Genomic DNA, 24594 nt, shown 5'->3' on the forward strand with positions numbered 1-24594 from the left:
TGAATCACTCTCAGGAACCTGGAATCAGGAAGAATAGTCAGAAAAAGTGAGCAGAGAGGTCTCAGTTGAATGGATCGTAGAGAGTGCATCGGCCTTTCCATTGCGCGATCCTGGCCTATAAGAGATTACAAAACTGAATTGGTTTAAGAACAGACTCGAACGATCCTGGTAAGGAGTCAGGCACTTAGCTGATCTGATGAATTCAAGATTGCGATGGTCGGTCAGGACGATTATTTGCTGTGCAGCTCCCTGAAGATGATTGTCTCCATTCCTTGAAGGCGGCAATGATGGCCAACAATTCTCTATTGCCCACATCGTAGTTCCTTTGTGCTGCAGACAACCGGTGGGAATAGAAAGCACAGGGATGCAAGACATTCTTCTCACTTGTTCTCTGGGTGACTATAGCTCTGATGACACAGTCTGAGGCATCCACCCCTACTATGAAGGCCAGCTCAGGGTTGGGATGCACTAGGATAGATGCTGTGGTAAATTTACTCTTCAGACAAGAAAACGCTTCTTGGGCTCGAGTAGTCCAGGTGAAGATAGACCTTTTACTGGTAAGTTGTGTGATAGGTGACACTACCTCAGAAAAGTTCCTAAGAAAACGCCTGTAGAAATTGGCAAACCCGATGAAGTGCTGTACTTCCTTCACATTCTTAGGAATTGGCTAGTTCTTGATGGCTTGGATCTTGCTTTCATCCATACAAATTCCTTGTGAAGACATTACATACCCTAAAAATTAAATCTTGGTCCGATGGAATTCGCACTTTCAAGTTTGATACAGTTGTGGCCAAAAGTATTGACACCCCTGCAATTCTGTCAGTTTCTTCCTGAAAATGATTGCAAACACAAATTCTTTGGTATTATTATCTTCATTTAATTTGTCTTAAATGAAAAAACACAAAAGAGAATGAAGCAAAAAGCAAAACATTGATCATTTCACACAAAACTCCAAAAATGGGCCAGACAAAAGTATTGGCACCCTCAGCCTAATACTTGGTTGCACAACCTTTAGCCAAAATAACTGCGACCAACCGCTTCCAGTAACCATCAATGAGTTTCTTACAATGCTCTGCTGGAATTTTAGACCATTCTTCTTTGGCAAACTGCTCCAGGTCCATGATATTTGAAGGGTGCCTTCTCCAAACTGCCATTTTTAGATCTCTCCACAGGTGTTCTATGGGAATTCAGGTCTGGACTCATTGCTGGCCACCTTAGAAGTCTCCAGTGCTTTCTCTCAAACCATTTTCTAGTGCTTTTTGAAGTGTGTTTTGGGTCATTGTCCTGCAGGAAGACCCATGACCTCTGAGGGAGACCCAGCTTTCTCACACTGGGCCCTACATTATGCTGCAAAATTTGTTGGTAGTCTTCAGACTTCATAATGCCATGCACACGGTCAAGCAGTCCAGTGCCAGAGGCAGCAAAGCAACCCCAAAATATCAGGGAACCTCTGCCATGTTTGACTGTAGGGACCGTGTTCTTTTCTTTGAATGCCTCTTTCTTTCTCCTGTAAATTCTATGTTGATGCCTTTGCCCAAACAGCTCTACTTTTGTCTCATTTGACGAGAGAACATTCTTCCAAAATGTTTTAGGCTTTTTCAGGTAAGTTTTGGCAAACTCCAGCCTGGCTTTTTTATGTCTCGGGGTAAGAAGTGGGGTCTTCCTGGGTCTCCTACCATACAGTCCCTTTTCATTCAGACGCTGATGGATAGTACGGGTTGACACTGTTGTACCCTCGGACTGCAGGGCAGCTTGAACTTGTTTGGATGTTAGTCGAGGTTCTTTATCCAACATCCGCACAATCTTGCATTGAAATCTCTTGTCAATTTTTCTTTTCCGTCCACATCTAGGGAGGTTAGCCACAGTGCCATGGGTTTTAAACTTCTTGATGACACTGCGCACGGTAGACACAGGAACATTCAGGTTTTTGGAGATGGACTTGTAGCCTTGATATTGCTCATGCTTCCTCACAATTTGGTTTCTCAAGTCCTCAGACAGTTCTTTGGTCTTCTTTCTTTTCTCCATGCTCAATGTGGTACACACAAGGACACAGGACAGAGGTTGAGTCAACCTTAATCCATGTCAACTGGCTGCAAGTGTGATTTAGTTATTGCCAACACCTGTTAGGTGCCACAGGTAAGTTACAGGTGCTGTTAATTACACAAATTAGAGAAGCATTACATGATTTTTCGAACAGTGCCAATACTTTTGTCCACCCTCTTTTTTATTTTTGGTGTGGAATTATATCCAATTTGGCTTTAGGACAATTCTTTTTGTGTTTTTTCATTTAAGACAAATTAAATGAAGATAATAATATCAAAGAATTTGTGTTTGCAATCATTTTCAGGAAGAAACTGAGTATTATCTGACAGAATTGCAGGGGTGTCAATACTTTTGGCCAAAACTGTATAAAGATGGTTCTGTCGTAGGCGTTCTAAGACCATCCTCACATGTCCATGATGTTCCTCTGTGGAGTTAGAAAAAAATGAAAATATCATCTAAATAAATCACCACGAATGTATTCAAGAGATCCCTAAAAATGTTGTTCACTAAATGCTGGAAAGTTGCTGGGGCATTACATTATAGGCCCCATGGAGATCCAGTTTAGAAAAAAAAATTTGCATGCTGTACTCTCTCCAATAACTCAGGGATCAAGGGCGGTGGGAAACGGTTTCTGATAGTAACCTTATTGAGCTCTCGATAGTATATGCAGGGTCTAAGAGATCCATCTTTCATCTTCACAAAGAAGATGGGTGCACCTGCAGGAGATGAGGAGTGGAGTATGAAGCCCTTGGCTAGATTTTCATCGCTATAATCCTTCAAATCCTTTAGCTCAGGCCCTACCAAAAGATAGATCCTACCAAAGGGTATTCCTGCTCCAGGCAAGAGCTCAAATGGACAATTGTAGAGATGGTGAGGGCTGAAGCTGGTCAGTGTTCTTTTTGTCACATACATCAGCATACACATGGTACATAGCTGGCAGCTCCGAGACTGTCTTGGGTCCCTCAGAGACAGAACAAGCTGCAACTTCTGGACTTATCTGTTTCTAAGGGAAGTGCAGCCCCTTGGTCTCTCAGTTAATTGTAGGATTTTGAGCCTGCAGCCATGACAGTCCTAAAATAACGGGGACATGGGGAGAAGCGATAACATAAAACACAGTCTCTCTTGTTGATCTTTACCTATGAGGACCTTCAAGGGCTCCGTCTCCTGATCCACTGGTCCAGAGTTTAACAGGGAGCCATCCACAGTCTCCATCTGTACAGGAGTAGCCTTCCTCACTGAACGTATCCCATGTTTCTGGGGAAAGGAGATGTCCATAAAATTGACACTTGCCCCTAAATCAATCATGGCAGAGCTAGACACTCAGACTGAGTCAACCCAGGGCTTGATGGAAAGGGAGCAATGAGAACTGATCTTCTTACAGCTCAACAGGGACACTTCAGGGGAATCATAGAATCATAGAATCATAGAATCGTAGAGTTGGAAGGGACCTCCTGGGCCATCTGGTCCAACCCCCTGCTCAAAGCAGGATTCGCTAAATCATCCCAGTCAGATGTCTGTCCAGCCTCTGTTTGAAGACTTCCATTGAAGGAGAACTCACCACTTCTCGTGGCAGCCTGTTCCACTCATTGATCACTCTAACTGTCAAAAAGTTTTTTCTAATATCTAATCTGTGTCTCCTCCCATTCAGTTTCATCCCATTGCTTCTAGTCTTTCCTTGTGCAAATGAGAATAAAGTTGATCCTTCTATAATGTGACAGCCCTTTAGATATTTGTAGACAGCTATTAAGTCTCCTCTCAGTCTTCTCTTTTGCAAACTAAACATTCCCAAATCCTGCAACCTTTCCTCATAAGACAGGGTTTCCTCATAAGAAACTTGAAAACTGCTGCATTTATACAATCATCGGGCTCTGAAATAACGAGTTCAAGTCCGAGAAGTCAGTATCTATAGCTGCAGATCTTTCCGGAGACTGAGGTTCAGACTTGATGGAACTCCTTTCGCAGGACTCACAGTGTTTGACTGCTGCAGCAGTCTTATGAGAACAGTTGGGGCAGTTTGTAATGAAGTGCCCTAACTTACCACAATAGAAACATAGATTTTCATTTAGTCGATATTCCTTGCATGCATCAGATGCGCCCCAGGGGCCGTGGGATACTCGGTACGGGCCACTGTCTTTAAAGGGATGTGTCACAGTGGCAGTGACCCGGTCCGTGGCCTCAGGCATTTAAGTAAAATGGGTGAAATTAAAGAAGAATAAAGTTGGGGCGTGGCCTGGAACCTGATGTGAGCGGACGGCTGCTGGCATTCCATCGCTGTGCAGAATCAATTATCCTGCCGTAAAATCCCTCCAGAGTCTTGGTGTTGGTCGGTGCTGGTGGGGGAAGGGAACGGAGTCTGGCCCTGACATGCAGCTTCACCAGGAACAGCTGTGATGGGTCAGAAAAGGCAGCAGGATGCCAAGACAGGAGCAGGGAATCAGGTCCAAGATGGCGCCGGCAGCATTGAAGCGAAGGAGGAAGTAGACGCCGCAAATGCCTCCTATGCAAGGAGGCTAGAGGTAGCAGCCAGGCTGGAAAAGTATGCCTGGGTGGAGGGAGCTGCGAAGGAGAGGGCTGAGGGGAGGAGGGAGAATGATGGAGAGACTGAATCAGATAAGGATGAAGACTCACAAGAAGAAGTAGTGCGGGGGGGGGGGGAGGTAGAAAACCACGAGCAGGAGAATATGGAGCAGGAAGCTGTGGAGGAGCATGAAGTGGGGGAGCCTCTGCTACGAGACATTTAAGACCTGGTTAAATTCTGTAAAACCACACTACAGTCCCTTACACACAGAGTGGATGGGGTTAAAAGTGAAGTGTCTAAGCTGAAAGCGGCCATGAATAAAGTTGATACCAGAATAGGGGCGGTGGAGGAAAGAGTGAGTGTGCTGCAAAATCAGCTTGCTAAGATGCAGAAAACTCACACACAATGTCTGCAGAAATGTGCTGTCTGATAAAAATGATGATCTGGAAAACCGGTCCAGAAGGAATAATGTGAGACTTGTGGGCATCCCTGAAAAGACTGAAGGGACTGATCCTACAAAGTTTATTGATGAATGGCTTCAAAGTAAGATTGGTGTCACCAATTTGTCTAAATTGTTTGCAGTGGAAAGGGCCCATCGTGTTCCCATGAGACCCCTTCCGCCTGGATCGCCCCCTCGTACCATCATTGCCAAAATCCTTAATTACAGAGACAGACACTATGCTGAGGAAAGCCAGAGAGACTAATGATATGTGTATCAATGGTCAAAAGATCTCTATTTATCCTGTCTACTCGGCTGAAGTGCAAAAACAGAGGATTAAGTATGGAGCGGTGAAGCAGAGGTTGAGAGACCTGGCATTGAGCTACTCCACACTATACCCAGCAAAGCTCAGGGTTGTGGCCTTGGGCACGGTCCATTTTTTCTCAGCACCAGAGGAGGCTACCAAATGGCTAGACTCAAATACTAAGAAACTGAAGGCGGGAAAAGAAAGAGTGAAGTGAGAAGAATGCGAAGATTTATATGATAAATTTGGACGATTTTTGCTTGGTGGAGTCTGCTAATTCCTGTTTTTAATATAGGATGCAGATTTAGGAAGGATAGTTTTATGTTTAAAAAAACTGTATTATTATAGTTTTGTATGTGCGGAGGAGTTGCTGGGGTGTGCTAGATTGATAGCAACTTAGATGTAACGTTTAGAGCAGGGGTCCCCAACCGCCGGTCCGCGGCCCAGCACCGGGCCGCTGCAGTGCCCTTGCCGGTCCGCGGACACAAGGGGAGCCAGGGGCGGTCAGTGGCATAGCGGGGGCTGGGGCGGCGCGCAGCAGCTCTTAGCGGCGGGCAGGGAGCGATCAAGCAGCTCCGCTGCCTGCAAGAGGGAATAGCAGGAGCGGAGCTGCAAGGACCCGTCCAGCTTCCTGCCCGCCGCCCGCGCTTCCTGTCTCTGACTGACACAGAGAGGAGCGCGCCGCTGCTGTGTCAGTGCGAGGAAGCGCGGGCGGCGGACAGGTGAGAGGTGGTGTCTGTGTGTGTATGTATGTCTGTGTGTGTGTGTATAATGTGTGTACATGTATGTGTGTGTGTGTGTACATGTGTGTGTGTGTGTGTGTGTGTGTTGGTCTGTGTTTGTGTAGCCTGGCCCTGGAGGAGATGGGGACATGAGGAGAAGGCCATGAGGGGAGTGATGGGGTGAAGGCAGTGATGGGGTGAAGGCAATGATGGGGAGAGGGGAGTGATGGGGTGAAGGCAATGATGGGGAGAAGGCAATGATGGGGAGACAGCAGTGATGGGGTGAAGGCAATGATGGGGAGATGGCAGTGATGGGGTGAAGGCAATGATGGGGAGAGGGGAGTGATGGGGTGAAGGCAATGATGGGGAGAGGGGAGTGATGGGGTGAAGGCAATGATGGGGAGAAGGCAATGATGGGGAGACAGCAGTGATGGGGTGAAGGCAATGATGGGGAGATGGCAGTGATGGGGTGAAGGCAATGATGGAGAGACAGCAGTGATGGGGTGAAGGCAATGATGGGGAGACAGCAGTGATGGGGTGAAGGCAATGATGGGGAGACAGCAGTGATGGGGTGAAGGCAATGATGGGGAGACAGCAGTGATGGGGTGAAGGCAATGATGGAGAGATGGCAGTGATGGGGTGAAGGCAATGATGGAGAGATGGCAGTGATGGGGTGAAGGCAATGATGGGGAGAGGGGAATGATGGGGTGAAGGCAATGATGGGGAGACAGCAGTGATGGGGAGAAGGCAATGATGGGGAGAAGGGAGTGATGGGGTGAAGGCAAAGATGGGGAGAAGGGGGTGATGGAGCACTTATTCAAAACCTATGGTGAGTTGAGTCACATTATAAATGTTATTTAATTATAAGTATGCACTGCTACACTACAACCGTGTCCATAGCCCCGCCCCCTTATGACCAAAGCCCCGCCCCTGCCACACCTCCATCCCCGCCCTGCCGGGCCATGGAAGAATGGTCTTGCTTGAAACCGGTCCCCGGTGCAAAAAAGGTTGGGGACCACTGGTTTAGAGGGTAATCAGTATCAGGGTTACCCATTCTCCGAGAGGAGAGGTTGAATATATACCAAAGTTATGTTTATGGGATATTGTAGTGTAAATGTTGGGGAGGGTGGAGGTTTGTTGTTCTGGAACAAGTTACAAAAAGCACATGCAGCGCTGATATATCTCATGGGGCCTGGGAAATTATCTACCTGAGTACACATGATGGGGGATAAAATTAAAATACTCAGTTGGAATATAAGAGGATTGTCTGAAGGGACACGGAAGGCAGCAATTCTGGAATATATTAGAAAGAAGGGGCCGGATATGATATGTCTCCAGGAGACGCATTTATTGAGGGAAAGGTGGAGATATTACAAAGAAGGTGGATTGGGAAGGCATATCATTCCACATATTCTTCATATGCCAGAGGGGTCTCCCTGCTTATAGGGAAATCTACGCCATATGAGGAAGTAGAGAGCTATGTGGACAGTGCGGAACAATATGTTTTCTTAATTTGTCGAATTTATGGGCAGCCGATGAGTGTGGCGGCGATGTATATACCTCCCCCATTCTCGAGGACCAAGATACGGGAAATATTTGACTTATTTAAGAAGGGAATGGGATTACCATTGCTACTTATCGGAGATTTTAATAATGTAATACATGAAGGATGGGACAGATATAAAAAGGGAGTGGACAAAGGGGCAAAGAAACTATCGCCATTTGGTATGTTCATGAGGGAATTGGGGATGGTGGATCTCTGGAGTGTAAGGAACGAGAATGAAGTTTGCTACTCCTGCTACTCTGCGACTCATGGGTCCCTTTCAAGGATAGATATAGCGTTGGGCAATGAGTTGATGACTCGGTCGATCTGTGGGGTAGAATACCTCCCAAGGGTAATTTCGGATCATAAGCCTATTGAACTATCTATTAAAAAGACAATGGGGAGGATTGGGCGAGGAGGCGGATGGAGAATGCACTCCTTATGGTTTGAACATATAAATATGGACATCATAGAAAGGGAGATGAGAGAATACTGGCAAGTTAACGAGGGAAGTGCTGGTAAACGGGTGGTTTGGGATGCCATGAAAGCTTTTCTGAGAGGCCTTTTCTTTTGGAAGATATATAAATGTAAATCTAAAACTAGATTAAAGGATAAGGCGAATGTGGAGTCTTTGGAGAGGGCGGAGATAGATGTGGTGGCGGACCCATTGGAGGAAAATCAGAGAAGGTTTAGAGGGGCCCAGGAAGCAGTTAACAAGCTATACTTGGATAAGGCGGAGAGGAGGAGAGCTTTTCAGAAAATGCAATTTTATGAGGAGGGAGAAAAAGTGGGGCACTTACTCTCAGTAGTGTCGGCGGCACAGGGAGACACGTCATATGTATACAAATTAAGGACGGATGACGGGGTACTGCTGGAAACCACAGGGGATATCTTGGGAGAATTTGGGAAGTTTTATAAAAATATACAATTTTGTAAATAATTGTATATGTGGCGCCCCTGAGGGTTCAGTCGCCACAGAGGTACTGCACCTCCTCCTGAGGTGTGGTACCGCACCATCCAGGTAAGGTGGAGGCACCTGACCACACTCCAACACCTGCATCCCACACAACACAGTAGTGCAGCAAAGCTCCCTTTGGTGGCTCCCTGCTTGGAACACGAAGCGTGCTGGGAGGCGGGTGGAGTTTAGTTTGCACCAAAAGAGCGGGAAGAGTGTAGGATTGAGTTAGTCTGTGAGAGAAGATCCCTGGAGTGGGATGGATGGATGGAAGTGCTGCAGCCGACCTCACTGACCTGAGTCCGCTGGCACAGGAGAGGAACATTGATAGAAAGCCTGACTCTCCATAAGAAGGAAAGGATTAGTACGTAACGTGAGGAGAAGAAGAGAACTAAGGATTAGGGTTAGAGGAGAACCCTTCTCAAGTTCTATGCGCAAGGCCGGGGTCCGGTCCCCGAGGTTGCATGGATACTAATGGTCCTGCAGCAGACACCGGAGGAATAGAAGTTGTCACCACTTTATTCCCACACCAGACTTGGGGGCACAACAGCATCGTGAGTGAGCCGGGACTAGGTAGCAAGGAGTCCCCGAAGCAGGCTACAGCTGTCTGCCGTACAAGTAGAGTTCATAGGAACATCTGACAGGAGGAACTCCAGTGTAACTCAGTACTGTGAGTACTTCACTAAAGGCGCAATAAGGGAGACGTTCAGAAATGGCACATGTTGGCGAAGTGTTGGAAAGGAAGACTTCATCTTCCCTGGGAGTTGGCTGAGCTCCTGATCTGGAGGACACGGCACGGATGCGGGCCCTTGTACCACAACAGACTGTGAGTAAAGCTTTGGAACTACATGCCCTGGTGTCCTCCACTTATTCCTGTGTCAACCTACTCGGCACTGCTACGTCCCCCACACCTGACACTGCACCATCAACGTGTCACTTCACCTACACTGCCCTGGGACTACAGCCCTGCCTGTGGAGGGCTATAGCATCTTTGCTGCACCACACCATCTGTCAAATTAGTACTATAGGTTCTATGGAACTCAGTGGCATGGGTCAGAGAAGACAAACACAGTATATGTTCAAAGGTTCAGTATTGTATTGTAGCAACAGGTCTCAGTACTATGCAGATGTAGTTCAGGGTATTATAGTAAACAAGCTTCAGTATTGCACGGTATGTAGATATAAGTTCTGGCAACAGGTAAAGTCTGTACGAACCAACTGGCGAGAGTCTGAGATCCAGGCGCACACAGTCCTAAGGTCCTGAGACTGGACCGGGCTCCAAGCGGAGAGCAGGCCGCAGAGATGACAGAAGCAGAGCAGATCCGGACAGGAGAGGCGGTCAGGCAGGACGGCAGGTAAGTAACAAACGGGGAATCCCGAGGTTTAGAAGAAGCAGGCACAATGCAAGTTCTCCAAGCTTGGCAGCAGGTGAAGATCCAGATACACAAGCACAGGTATAATGTGCAGAGTCCCTTAAGTACACAGCAGGCAGGAAACAGGAAAAGTCAAACAGGAACAAGATGGCCCCTTGTGAAGCTACTCACTCCATCTTTGATAAGGGCAAAATTAAGGGCAAAGTCAGGCAGAACAGAAACATGGCTCAGAACCTCACACCATCTGTCCCAGAGGATCTGTCTGCAGCGTCGGCTCCGAGTACCCCACCAGCCCTGGCATGGGGCGATCTATTTTTGGCGTCACGAACAGGATGACGAAGCCCGGTGCCACCGGGTTCTGTGTGCCTAAGATTTATTGGACTTAAAGATGGCTGACAATGTGCAGAATAACCAAATTGATAGACTGTAAAATGGACTCTAAAAATGGCCGCCGGCACAGAGAAGAAGGGCGTGACAACATGGGTGGTCCTAAGAAAAGACCGCGAACTGTCCTGGGCCTCCCCTTCCTGAACTTCTATGCAACCGCAACATGGCCCACCCCCCCAAGGGGTTCGTATACTGGCTTGGTATGGAGGAGTAGGAAGAAGACGTCGCCCTCAGAAGGAGGAGCGAGAGCCGGTGGCGGGAAAAGAGTCCAGACAGGAAGAAGAGAAACCGCCATGATGGAAGAAGGAGGGAGGCCCGAAGAGCGCAAGGAGGTTGAGTTGAACCTCCCTGGTGCATTGGCTGAAGGCTCCGATCCGACTTCCAAGATGGACCGCCAGCAGCTGGAGGCCGAGATCACTCAGCTGACACACCATCTACGGCTGAGGCAGGAGGCGCTCTGGATGATGAACTGGCAGCACACCCGGGAGGGGCCTACGCCATCGGCACCTCCATTCCCGGTACCCTCCCCATTGGTACCCGCTGTCACTGCTGCCGCACCAGTATCTTCACCCGCGGTACCTGCCGTCGCTGCACAAGACTTCTCCCAGGCAGCACCTGTGGAACCTACGGCCGCTACTATGCCACCGGCAGCACCTGTTTCCACCGCCGCGCTGCAATTGCCGCTGGTCGCGGCCTGCCAAGAGGAGTTCTCCGAGGGCTGGGGAGCTGAAGTGGAGGAAGCAGAGCCCCAACCTGGACCTGACGCGGCTGCGCAGTCCCCACCAGAGACCCCTGCTGATCCGGAGCCGCCATCTGCTCCACCACAGTCTCCAGTCGCTGATCGGGAAGCTCCAGTCATCACCGCTGCCACCGGCTATCGCTCGATGCCTGCACCGGAGCCGAGGCAACACCGTCAGGAGGCTCCAGGTAAGACTGCCACCCCTGCCAACGGGTTACCCCCTGAGTTTTCATGCACTGCGGCCAGCCTGCTCGAACTGCATATGGGACAAATGGAAGGACTGTGCTCTCAATTCAAAAGCACTAAGCTGACTGCGATGGGGAAATGGAAGAAGTCCCTGTTGAAAAGAGTCAGGCTGGAACAAGCGCGTCCCATTCGACATCTTCTGATCTCAGCAGAAGAGTCTGAGCAGCTGATGGGAGTCACTATACATCATGGGTTTCCCCTTCCACAACTTCAGAACCCCCGCATTTCACCCTACAAGCGCCCACAGACACCGGTACCACCTGATGTCAGGCCAAAAACCAAGGTAGCAGTACCGTTAACTGCAGTGCCACCTGGAGTAGAGGAACAACATCCCTTGGTATCAGCTGCAACTTCTGCAGAATCACAGGCGGCAGAGATACCACCAGCAGCAGTTGATGTGTTACCCTCACAGACAGCAGTTACTTCCGCTGCCATTCCATCTACACAGGCAGATGCCAACCTCACTCCAGGAGAAAAGGAGTACCTGCAATTTGTGGCCAGTCAGCAGGAAGAGGATGTCTACAAGTTCTTCCCTGGAAGCAGCACAAGTCATCAGCTTCCAGCACCCCAGGAGGGAACCACCAATACTAAAGAGCATACCAATAACTAACTCTGTTACCCAGGAGGGTATTTGCACCATTGTGCCTGTTTTTTCTATTTTTGCTATCATGATGTTCCCCTGTTGATTCCAGTTTTTGTTGCCCAGTTTTATTGGCAGCGTTTTTCTTACTGAACTGTGGAGATCATGGACACTGAATGATCCAGAACTGTAATGTATATAGTTGCACCTCTTTAGGTGCCCTTTCTTGGTTTTATATAAGTCTTTTAGGAATAAGGACTACCTCACTAATTAGCGTTTTACGTTTGGAATAAGGACATTTCAAGACATCTTGGCTGGATCAATGTCTATATTGCACTTATTAATAATATTTACAATTTTTGATAGAAAAAGTAAATAGTGAATGTTTTACAGAGTGTAGACTAATGCTAATATTTAAATAAAGATTTAAAATTTGCAGGTGACGAACCAGGCATCAGCGGTTGTCACTTAAGGTTAATAGTAGAAAGTAGAAAATGTGAAGGAAGAGATGATGAAGAAATGTGTTAATGATGATACTTGAAGTGGTAGTGAGTTACTGCCAATAGCACTTTGAATTAGGTACTGTATTAGGACATAGATAGCTGGTTAAGATTGTTTGCAACGTTCAAGAGTGAGTGCCTCCCATATTGGGAAGTTTAGATAAGAACTGTCTATTTAGCATTACAAAAATGTTTGTATGTTCCTGTATTTTTCTATCTTTGCTTCTTTTACAGCCCGCAGATGTGCTGTGTTTAACGGGGGGGTATGTAGCGCCCCTGAGGGTTCAGTCACCACAGAGGTACAGCACCTCCTTTTGAGGTGTGGTACCCCACCATCCAGGTAAGGTGGAGGCACCTGACCACACTCCCACACCTGCATCCCACACAACAGAGTAGTGTAGCAAAGCACCCTTTGGTGGCTCCCTGCTTGAAACATGAAGCGTGCTGGGAGGTGGGTGGAGTTTAGTTTGCACCAAAAGAGCGGGAAAAGTGTGGGATTGAGTTAGACTGTGAGAGAAGATCCCCGGTGGATGGAAGGAAGTGCTGCAGCCGACCTCACTGACCTGGGTCCGCTGGCACAGGAGAGGAACATTGATAGAAAGCCTGACTCTCCATAAGGAAAGGAATAGTACGGAACGTGAGGAGAAGAAGAGAACTAAGGATTAGGGTTAGAGGAGAACCCTTCCCAAGTTCTATGTGCAAGGCCGGGGTCAAGTCCCCGAGGCTGTATGGATACTAATGGTCCTGCAGCAGACACCGGAGGAATAGAAGTTGTCACCACTTTATTCCCACACCAGACTTGGGGGCACAACAGCATCGTGAGTGAGCCGGGACTAGGTAGCAAGGAGTCCCCGAAGCGGGCTACAGCTGTCTGCCGTACAAGTAGAGTTCATAGGAACATCTGACAGGAGGAACTCCAGTGTAACTCAGTACTGTGAGTACTTCACTAAAGGCGCAATAAGGGAGACGTTCAGAAAAGGCACATGTTGGCGGAGTGTTGGAAAGGAAGACTTCATCTTGCCTGGGAGTTGGCTGATCTCCTGACCCGGAGGACATGGCACGGATGTGGGCCCTTGTACCACAACAGACTGTGAGTAAAGCTTTGGAACTACATGCCCTGGTGTCCTCCACTTATTCCTGCGTCAACCTACTCGGCACTGCTACGTCCCCCACGCCTGACACTGCACCATCAATGTGTCACTTCACCTACACTGCCCTGGGACTACAGCCCTGCCTGTGGAGGGCTATAACATCCTTGCTGCACCACACCATCTGTCCCAGAGGATCTGTCTGCAGCGTCGGCTTAAACATCTTCATTGCAGAACACCACAGGTGGCGTCATGAATCACTCATAAACTTTAATCATCACCCACAAGCTCGACACATCCCTTTTACAATGGACGCCCAGGGCCACGGACCGGGTCACTGCCACTGTGACAACTCCCATTGAAACCAACGGGCCCGGCTCCGAGTACCCCACCAGCCCTGGCATGGGGCGATCCATATACATCCGGACTGGAGGCTTCTGTTGGGGACATTAAAGACTTTCTTGAGAGGGCGAAACTCCCCAATGCTAAAGATTGTGACAGAATTAGGTTGGAAGAGCCCATAACAGAAGAGGAGATTGAATCTGCCATTATGTCTTTGACAAATAATAGGGCCCCTGGGGCGGATGGCCTGCCGGGGGAAGTCTATAAGCAATTAAAGGGGGTGACAATGACTCAGATGAAGGCAGTTTTTGAGGAAGCACTGAAAGAAGGGGAGCTGCCGAGGTCCATGAGAGAGGCGGTGGTGGTGGTTATTTCAAAGGAGGATAAGGATCCGGAATTGGCCGAGTCATATCGGCCCATCTCGTTGCTGATGGCAGATGTTAAGATTCTTGCTAAGGTCCTGGCTAACCGATTGACAAGTGTGATCCAGGACCGTGTTTATCTGGATCAATCTGGCTTTATGCCAAATAAGTCCACAGCAATTAATCTACATAGACTATTCTTGAATTTACAGCTGCCGTCGGACAATGGGGGTCGTAGGGTGGTGGTGTCATTGGATGCGCGTAAGGCATTTGATAGTGTCGAATGGGGGTATCTATGGGAAGTGTTGAGGAGTTTGGGGTTTGGGCCAATTTTTATTTCATGGATACGGCTACTATATACATCTCCGACTGCTAAAATTAAAGTTAATGGGCAACTGTGAGACGGGTTTGGCCTTCACAGAGGGACTAGACGGGGTGTCCACTGTCCCCGCTACTTTTTGCATTGGCAATGGAGCCCTTGGCACAAACAATTAGAAATGCAGCCTCGGTAAGGGGATTTAAATATGGGAAGATAGAAGAGAAAATAGCTTTATATGCAGATGATGTGCTACTTTTCTGGAGACTCATTGTCAGGAATCGAACCTGGAACCTCTTGTCTGCTGGCCAGCAGCTCAGCCATCTGAGCTATGCGGCTGCTTGGAAGATCCCATGCGAAACCAGATACCAGTGATTCTTGTTCTTGATCAGCTCCACCCTGTGCTTTCCTAATTGGCCCATTGATTGCTAATTGCCCACCCTATATAACCTCAGCCAGTACACTTCCTCATTGCGTGATTATTGTGCTTCCAGCCTGTACTCAAGCTCCTTCTCCTGCTGCTGCTGCAGCTGCTCCATCTGCTAAGTATCGCTGATCCCGTGTACCGACTTCTGGCTTTTCCTCTGACTTCGTTATCCGCCTGCTCCATCTGCTAAGTATCGCTGATCCCGTGTACCGACTTCTGGCTTTTCCTCTGACTTCGTTATCCGCCTGCTCCATCTGCTAAGTATCGCTGATCCCGTGTACCGACTTCTGGCTTTTCCTCTGACTTCGTTATCTGCCTGCTCCATTGCTAAAGTATTGCTTATCCAGTGTACTGACTTTTGGCTTCACCTGACTACGCTTCCTGCCTTGCTCCCTCTAGTGGTTGCAATAACACTGGCTCCAACCTGAACCAGATCGTGACACTCATTGGTGTAATGAACATTCTTAAAACATTTGGGAGTGTGTGGGGCCTAGTTATTAACTGGGAGAAGTCCAATATTATGGCAGTTGATGGTGGGGAGGATAGGCTCACTGTGGGGGGAGAGGGAGCGAAACTAGTGGTGGTTCAGAGATTTAAATACTTGGGTGTTCAGGTGTCGCTTCCACTTTCTAGTTATATTAATCTCAATCTGGTCCCACTGTTGGGGAAATTTAGGAACAAAATAGGGACATGGAGTAGATTACATATCTCAGTGGTAGGGAGAATCAATTTGATTAAGATGATTTTAATGCCTCAGCTGTTATGTATGCTACATAATGCCCCATCTGGATTCCCAAAAGGTGGTTCCGCACCATTAGTTCCAATTTCAGAGATCTGGTTTGGGGGAAAAAACAGGCAAGTCTTCGCCTGGAAATTCTGCAGAGACCTAAGGATGAAGGAGGATTGGCGCTTCCGAACCCTTGGATTTTATTTGAGCAGGGTCAACATATAAAGGGCTGGAGAGAAATTGATAATATGGGTTCAGCACAAAGGGTCTTGGCTCATGTTCTAGGAGTCCACTGATCCAGGGCCTAGAAGCAGGATGTTTTAAGAAGGATGGATTGGTCTGCCCTACCTGTTTACTGATTCATAAGATGTGGGAGGAAATTAAGAAGATTAGGGGGGTTGAATATCTGACTTCTCTCTAATAGGGCAAAATTACAATCTACCGGAGTTTGTTAAAATGGGGGACTTTAAAATTTGGAGGGGTTTGAGAATATCTTACATTGGCCAGGTACAAGATGGGCAGGAGTTGTTATCTTTTGATAAACTACAGGAGGTTTATGGGCTGCCGGAGATCTGTAGGTTCCAGTATAGGCAATTTCACCATGCTTACAGGACCCAGAGTAAAACTGTTAATATGAAGGTTCAGGCGGATATTCTGGTAAATTATGTTTGTGCAAAAGGGGGAAAGAGAGGTGTTGTTTCCGGTATATATAGAGACCTACTGTTTGCCTTCCTACAAAGGTATCCAATTAAACCAAAAGAGAAATGGGAGAATGAGATAAATGGGAAACAATAATGGAATATATACCTAAGTTATCACTGAGGGAACCGGCCAGACTTTCTCAGTTGTATGTGCTCCATAGAGTGTACAGGACTCCGGACAGGCTATACAAGGCCGGGTTGAGACAGACCTCCGAATGCCAGAAGTGTCGGACCGAAGGGGCTGGGATTGTTCACATGCTATGGCAATGCCCAAAGCTAAGTTCGTTCTGGGTGGAAGTGACGGCCGCAATTGAAAGGGCATATAATTGTAGAATGGAAAGGGATCCTCTGATATGTATTTTGGGATATGTAGAGGAGATCGAAGTATCGAATTGCCATAAACTAGCAATAGCTAGATTGTTGTATATTGCGAGAGAATTAATCGCCAGATGTTGGATAAGTGAAAACCCACCGTCAATGCGGGAGTTCTATAGGCAGTCTGATTATATTATGGGTATAGAAAAGAGTATATACGAGAAAAGGAAAAGGGCTGGTACCTTTGAAGCAATATGGAATCCCTGGGCGGAGAGATGCTGATCTCAGGAGAGCTATGCTGCATTATTGTGTACTGTTACTTAAATGATTGTATATGTGCTTTATAGAGGGAAAGGGGGTGGGGGAAAGGAATGGGGAATATATTGAAAAATTATAACATGTCTACTGTTGACAGACTGAATATGTTTGTTGTTTTGCATGTTGTTATGCAATAAAAATTTATCTGATTTAAAAAAAAAGAAGAATAAAGTTTGTAAGAAATTTGTGACGCCACCTGTGGTATTCTGGTCAGTGGTGACCAGCGCTGCAGTGTTGCTTCTCTGGGACAGATGGTATGATGCAGCAGAGTTGGAAAAGCTCTCCACAGGCACAGCTGTCTGTAGTCCCAGGGTAGTAGAGATGAGTTTGAAGATTGTGAAGTAGTGTGGAGTGGAGGATGTAGCAGTGCTGGATGAGAAGCGCAGAAAGAAGGCAAATTACTCAGTTGAATGCAGTTCCAAGAATTTACTTACAATTCTGTCCGCGGTACAGATGCCCACTTCGGTGCTATGCACTCCAGGTGAGGGGTCCAGACAACTTACAGGTAAAATGAAGTACACCCTTCCAGCACTCCCTGTCAGTATGTCCCTTTCTTGGCCTCTCCACACAATATGCTGCTTTTCCACTTTCCTTCCTTTCCAGCACGTCACAATTATCGTCCCAGGCCAGCAGTTGCGAATCCTGTCAGACAACGCATACCCTTCCATTTCTGTGATCCTATGTAGCTGCCTTTCCAGTCGGAATAACTGTGGTAGGGGCTATGGTCCATAAAGTAACCACAGCTATCGGCTTGCTAGTAGCGCCCTGAAGTACGCTCTCTAGGCTAGGGGCCGTGACCCTTTGCGACCAGTTTCTTCCTCCACCTGATGTCAGTCAGCGTGGATAAGAGACCCACGGGGAGTATGCTCCAACTGTGTCTCAGAAGAACCACCTTTTCTTTTAGGGAGCTTTCCTTAAAAATCCAATCCGTCCAGCAGCCTCTAATCACAAGAGCTGCTCCAGACACGTCTTTCTCCTTTCCTCCCTCTGAGGGAATCTCCACCTTACTTCCTATCCTTCTCCTGCTCTCAAACTACACTCCACCCACCTCCCAGCACTCTTTGTGTTCCAAGCAGGGGCCATAAAGGGTGCTCTGCTACACTGTTTGTGTTTGTGGGATGCGGGATGGAATGTGGTCGGGTGTCTCCACCTTAACTGGTTGTGGGATACCACACCTCTGGGTGAGATGCAGCATCTCTGTGGTGACTGGACCCTCAGGGGTGCAACAACATCACTAACCTGTCTCTGTAAAGAGCCCACCTGCATAGGTTCAGGCTCTGGTTTCTGCATGATCCAATTCAAAGTCTCCTTATATGGGGAGGGAGGCAGGAAATGATTAGTGCGATTAATTTCGGCCCATCTCTCCTGTCTGGGTTCAGTAAGACGGGCATCAATACAGATGCAGTAGTTAATAAAGTCTCCTAAAGCGGTGGGACGGTCGGCACGAGCAAGTTCGTCCTTAATCATGGGAGGCAACCCTTTCCGGAAAATAGATTTTTTGGAGGAACTGTCCCAAGTGGTAACGAGGGCTCATCTCCTGAAATCCAAGGCATATATCGGCTACCGAGTGCTTACCTTGACGCAAAGCCAACATGTCTGCTTCAGCTGTCGCACCTCGGTTCGGGTCATCAAACACCTGCCCCATAGCTGAAATGAAAGCATCAAGATTATTTAGACATTCGTCCTCAGTCTCAATCAGGGGGTTTGTCCACATCAGAACTTTGTTGGAGAGCAGCATGATTATAGTTAGCACTTTGGATCGTTCAAAGGGAAATTGTGAAGCATGAGCAGCAAAAAACAGTTTGCGTTGATTAATAAATCCCCTGAATTTTTCCCATTCACCGCCAAAACGGAAAGGTGGTAACTTGGGAATTCGAGAACGCGGAGGTAGGGACGGTGCCTGGAGTCGTTCCTCCAGAACCTCAATCCTAGTTCGTAATTCCTGAGTATTCTGTCCAAAAACTTACAGATTCTGATTATTAAGATCCTGCAGGCTTGTAAAGCGGGTTTTTAAAGCCTGTATATCCGCAAGAATTGTATCAGTAATTCCACACAAGTCTTTTACGCGAGCCTCCATCTTCCCAGATGCTTTAAGGCAGAAATGCTGGAAAAGAAAAAGAAACACAATAGAGTTTACCTGTGGCACACAGTGATAGGAGGAGCAGGTATGGGTACTGACAGGACAGAGTGGAGTATGACGGAACAGGTTTGGACCTATTCACACAGGAGAACCGCAAGGCTGCGGAGAAGAGTTGTAGAGCAGCGAGAGGTCCTGCAGCAGCTGAACCAAGCAGAACCGCAAGGGTATGGAGCACAAGCAGAGCCTAAAGAGTACAGAGCAGGTAGAGTCGCAAGAGGGCGGAGCACAAGCAGAGCCACAAACTACGGTGAAGAGTAGCAGAACAGCAAGAGGTTCTGCAGCAGCAGAACCAAGCAGAACCGCAAGGGTACGGAGCAAAGGCAGAGCCTAAAGAGTACAGAGCAGGCAGAGTTGAAAGAGAGCAGAGCACGAACAGAGCCGCAAGAGTGCGGAACACAAGCAGACAGGGAGGACACAAGGAAAGACACAGTAGAGAAAGAAGCCAAAGACAAGGAGACAGACAAAGGTAGGACAGAGTTCAGACAGGGCAACGGTACGAGACAGGACCAAGGACACAGGGACCAGAGTATACACAGCTACAAAGTAAGGCAAGAACAAAGACACAGAGACCAGGATATTCTGCCCCCTGGAGAGCAGACAGAGAAGTAGAAAACAAAGCTAGGCGTAATGCCTCCAGAGAAGGAGGAACACAGAGCAAGACCTGGCAGCTCAGTAGCAAGACACTAACTGAGTTAACACATTGCACAGTCAAGGTTCCACTGAGAGGAGCTGCCCTAAATACTATAGGGCTTGTGGCAATTGGTCAGGGACAAATTAGACAGGTGCACCCTGACTCCATAGGAACCAGAGAGCTCTGGCACCGCCCCCTATACACACAGCCAGGAAACATGCACAGAGCAGATAGGAGACAAGCGGTACAGAACATGGAGCTGGCAGCAGACAGAAATCACAGCATGGCCTAGAGCAGTGAGTAAGTTGGTGTGTGGGGGATGGGAGGCCATGCAGCGATGCCAGCAGGGCTGTTACAATTCCTGAGTCTACAAGTGTTCCCAGGATCCGAAGTAGAAAGTGGTTGGAATAATAAGTCCAAGACTTCCAGGAGCAGGTCACAGGTAAACTGCAGACATGATTCTGAATAACTGATTAAACAGCTGATGCTGCTTAAAATGAAAAGTGGCAGAGAACAGGGCAGAAACATAGAAACTGAAAACTCTATACTGGTTAAGTGCAAGGTAGATGCAGCAGGAGAGAAAGCAAAATGGACGACAAGGAAAACTAGGGTCAATTAAAAATAACAGCAGATATGGCAAAGAGTCAGAGAACCTTACAGTCAGATGTGTGGACTTTTGTAGCATTTTAAATCCTATAAGAGCACACGTGTTGTCCCCTCTCCACCATTATGTAGTAATGCTCCCCATCCTGGACCCGTTCTTGGTACATATGTCTCCTATCCTGATATACAGTTGAAACCAGAAGTATTACATACACTATATAATAAGACATATAATAATAACATATTAATGTTTTTCTCAATATCTGACATAAAATCAGAATAAATCTTTCCCATTTTAGGTAATTTAGAATTACCTTAATTATTATTTGTCAAATGCCAGAATAATGAATGTTTTAAGGCAATTTTATCACTTACTGCAAAGTCAAACGTTTACATTCACTAAGATTACTATGCCTTTAAACAATTCTGTACTGTCCATATGATGATGTCATGTGTTTTGAAACTTTTTTGGCAACATCTGAATTAATTAGAGACACACCTGTGAATGTATTTTAATGCACACCTGAAACACACTGGTCATTTGTGTAGCATCATGGAAACGTCTAAAGAAATCAGCCAAGATATCAGGAAAAGCATTGTGGACTTGCACAAGTCTGGCTCATCCTTGGGTACAATTTCAAGTAACCTGAAGGTGCCTCGCTCATCTGTACAAACAATTATATGCAAGTACAAACAAGATGGGAATGTCCAGTCATCATACCGCTCAGGAAGCACACTGGTTCTGTGTCCCAGAGATGAACATACTTTGGTCCGACATGTGCATATCAACTCAAGGACAAAAGCAAAAGACCTTGTGAAAATAATGGCGAAAGCTGGTAAGATTGTGTCAATATCCACAGTGATACGAGTACTGATTCAACATGGGCTGAAAGGCCATGCCAGGAAGAAGCCTTTACTCCAAAATAAACATAAAAAGTCACATTAATGTTTTCAAATGCACACAGGATGAAAGACCTTAACTAATGGAGACATGTCCTGTGGTCTGATGAAATTAAAATTGAACTTTTTGGGCATAATGACCATCGTTACGCTTAGAGGAAAAAGGGAGAAGCCTAGAAACCTAAGAACACCATCCCAACTGTGAAACATGGGGGTGGCAGCATCATGTTGAGGGATTGTTTTGCTGCAGGAGTGACTGGTGCACTTGACAAAATAGATAACATCATGAGAAAAGAAGATTATGTGGCAATACTGAAGCAACATCTCAAGACATCAGCCAGGAAGTTAAAGATTGGGCGGAAATGAGTCTTCCAAATGGACAATGACCCGAAGCATACTACCAAAATGGTAATAAAATGTCTTAAGGATAACAAAGTCAATGTTTTGGAGTGGCCACCACAAAACCCTGATCTCAATCCTATTGAAAATTTACGGGTAAAGCTAAAAAGGCAGGTGCGAGTAAGGCAACCTAAAAAACCTGGATCAGTTACATCAGTTTTGTCAGGAGGAATGTGCCCAAATTCTGACCAACTATTGTGAGAAGCTTGTGTAAGGATATCCCAAATGTCTGACCCAAGTCATTCAGTTTAAGGGCAATGGTACCAAATACTAATGAAATGTATGTAAAATTTTGACTTTGTAGTAAGTAATAAAAATGCCTTAAAACATTATATCTCTCATTATTTTGGAATTTGGCAAATATTAATAATTATGGTAGTCCTAATTGACCAAAAATGGGAAAGATTTATTCTTATTTCAAGTCAGATATTAAGAAAAACATGCATATGTATCTTTTTATATAGTGTATGTAAACTTCTAGTTTCAATTGTGTATGTCCCCTATCCTGGTATATATGTCCCCCATACTGGTATATATTTTCCTCATCCTGGTATATATGTCCCCCATACTGGTATATATTTTCCTCATCCTGGTATATATGCCTCTCATCCTGGTATACATGTCACCCATACAGCTCCATCAGCAGAGAAATGAAATAGCTATAGCTCTCAGATTACATCTATGCAAAATCAATTATTATTTTTATAAAATAGTTTTTATTGTTTAACAAAACAATTTTTAACAAAACAATTTTATTGTTTAACAAAACAATTTTATTGTTTAGCAAAACAAAAAAATCTAAATGTGGTATCGCTGTAATCGTACTGAATAGAAGAATAAAGCTGCAAAAACATCCAAAAAACAATTCCTGAATTGCTGATGTTTGTTCATTCAACAAAAGCGTCAACTCATTCAGAAAAACAAGCCCTCACATGACTCTGTCGAAAGAAGTATAGAAAAATTGTAACTCTCAAAATATGGGGATGCAAAAACTTTGTTTTGTAAAAAAAAAAGTTTTTTAGTGGGTAATAATAACCAAACATAAAAACAGATATAAATTTGGTATCACTGTAATCGCACCGACCTGAAGAATAAAGTCGTCTAATCACTTATACTACACAAGGAACAGCATAAAAAATAAATCAAAACAATTCTTGATCTGCTGTTGATTTGTTCATTCTGCCTCACAAAGATCTCAGCCCGGCTCATATATTTCCTGCGCTCTATCATGAGCGCTTACACAGATGTTTCCGTGTAAATCTCTGAAATACGTGATTCAGACTAAAACCCCAGTGTAAGATTCCCTATAATAAGGCACATGAAGGCACTGTGGATGCCATCTGGCCTATGATCCAGTGGTGTCTGCCTTTTTAAGCATGCATAAAAGCGCAGTCAACCACAATTTTGTGCTTCTCTGAAAAGAAGGACAATGCTGAACAGAGGCCATATGGAGTCCAGAGTAACTCTGATGCTTCATTATAAGTAGATCCCTTGGTGATTTCATCTGAATCACGTCATTCTGAGATTTAGATGGCAACCCCAATGTAAGTGCTCAGAGTAGAGTGCAGGATAAATGTGATCCAAAATGTTTTGTAAAATGTTCCCAGTAAAAGCTTCAATTCAGTCCACTCAAAAAGCAAGTCAACGTCAAAGGAAATATAGGGGGCTTCCATGTTCCTGGTAGCACAAAGGCTCTGGAAAAGCACTATGGCTCCTCACCACCCAATAAGAAAAACAGCGAATTTTACGCTCCCAAATCCAAATTTCACCCTCCCTTCTGAGCCCAACAGTGTGCCAAAACGACATTTAGCGTTCACATGTTTGACATCAATGTAGTGAGGAGAGGTCGCTTAATTTATGGAGTCCATGTCTCCAGAATCACGAGCTGGGTAAAATGTATGGACACTACAACGTACTGGGCACTGCAATGTACAGGCACTACAATGTAAGGGCACTACTGAGGCAGATTTGCAATTTTCAATCAGCAACAATCACTGTTACTTGTTTCTGGGAAGCACCCATGGAGTAAAAAGTGTTACTACACCTGTAAATAAATTCTCAGAGGGGTATAATTTCCAAAATAGGGTCATATGAGGGGATTCTGCTCTACTGGCACTTAGTGACTCTGTATACGGAGTCTGCAAACTATTCTACGAAAATTTGCTCTCCAAGAGTCAAATAGCACTCCTTCCGTTCCGAATCTCACTGTGTGGCTAAGCAGCTTTCGTAAAAGGTATTACCATGTTCAGTAGAAATTGTGTGACAAATTTTTGTGCCTTTTTTTACCCATTTGCTGGTTTGAAAATGTAAATTCTGGGACTAAAACAAAATTTTGTGGCAAAAATGTAATTAACTGTGGTGTCCATATGATTACTGCACCCTTAGATGAATTTATTGAGAGGTGTAGTTTATAAAAGGGGGTCTGGAACCTCATGGACTTTGCAAGTGTGACATGGCACCCTCAAACCATTCCACCAAAATCTTAATTCCAATATGGCACTCCTTCCTTTGTGAGCTTTGCACTGTGCCTCAAAATTAGTTTTAGACCACATATGGGGTGTTAGTGCATTCACAAGAAATTGCTTTACAAATTATATCGGTCGTTTTCGCCTATTATCCCCTTTGAAAATTCAAAACTTGGGACCAAAGCAACATTTTAATGGAAAAAAATATAATTTTCCATTGACTAAGCCCAATGTTATACAATTCTGCAAATTGCCTGAGGGTTAAAAATGCTCACTACACCCATAGATGAATTTATCAAAAGGTGTAGCTTAAAAGTCACTTGTGGGAGTATCTGTTGTTTTGGCATGTCAGGGGCTCTTCAAATGTAACATGGTATCAGCAATCTATTCCAGTCAAAATTGTGTTGCAAAATTGTTGCTCTTTCCCTTCTGAGCCATTTTCCTCCACATATTGGGTATCTGTGTACTCAAAACAAATTACACAACAAATTGTACAGTCCATTTTTCCTGT

The sequence above is a fragment of the Dendrobates tinctorius genome, unplaced genomic scaffold, assembly GCF_039654945.1.
Source record: "Dendrobates tinctorius isolate UK_male_01 unplaced genomic scaffold, ASM3965494v1 ptg000035l, whole genome shotgun sequence".
Lineage (NCBI taxonomy): Eukaryota > Metazoa > Chordata > Amphibia > Anura > Dendrobatidae > Dendrobates > Dendrobates tinctorius.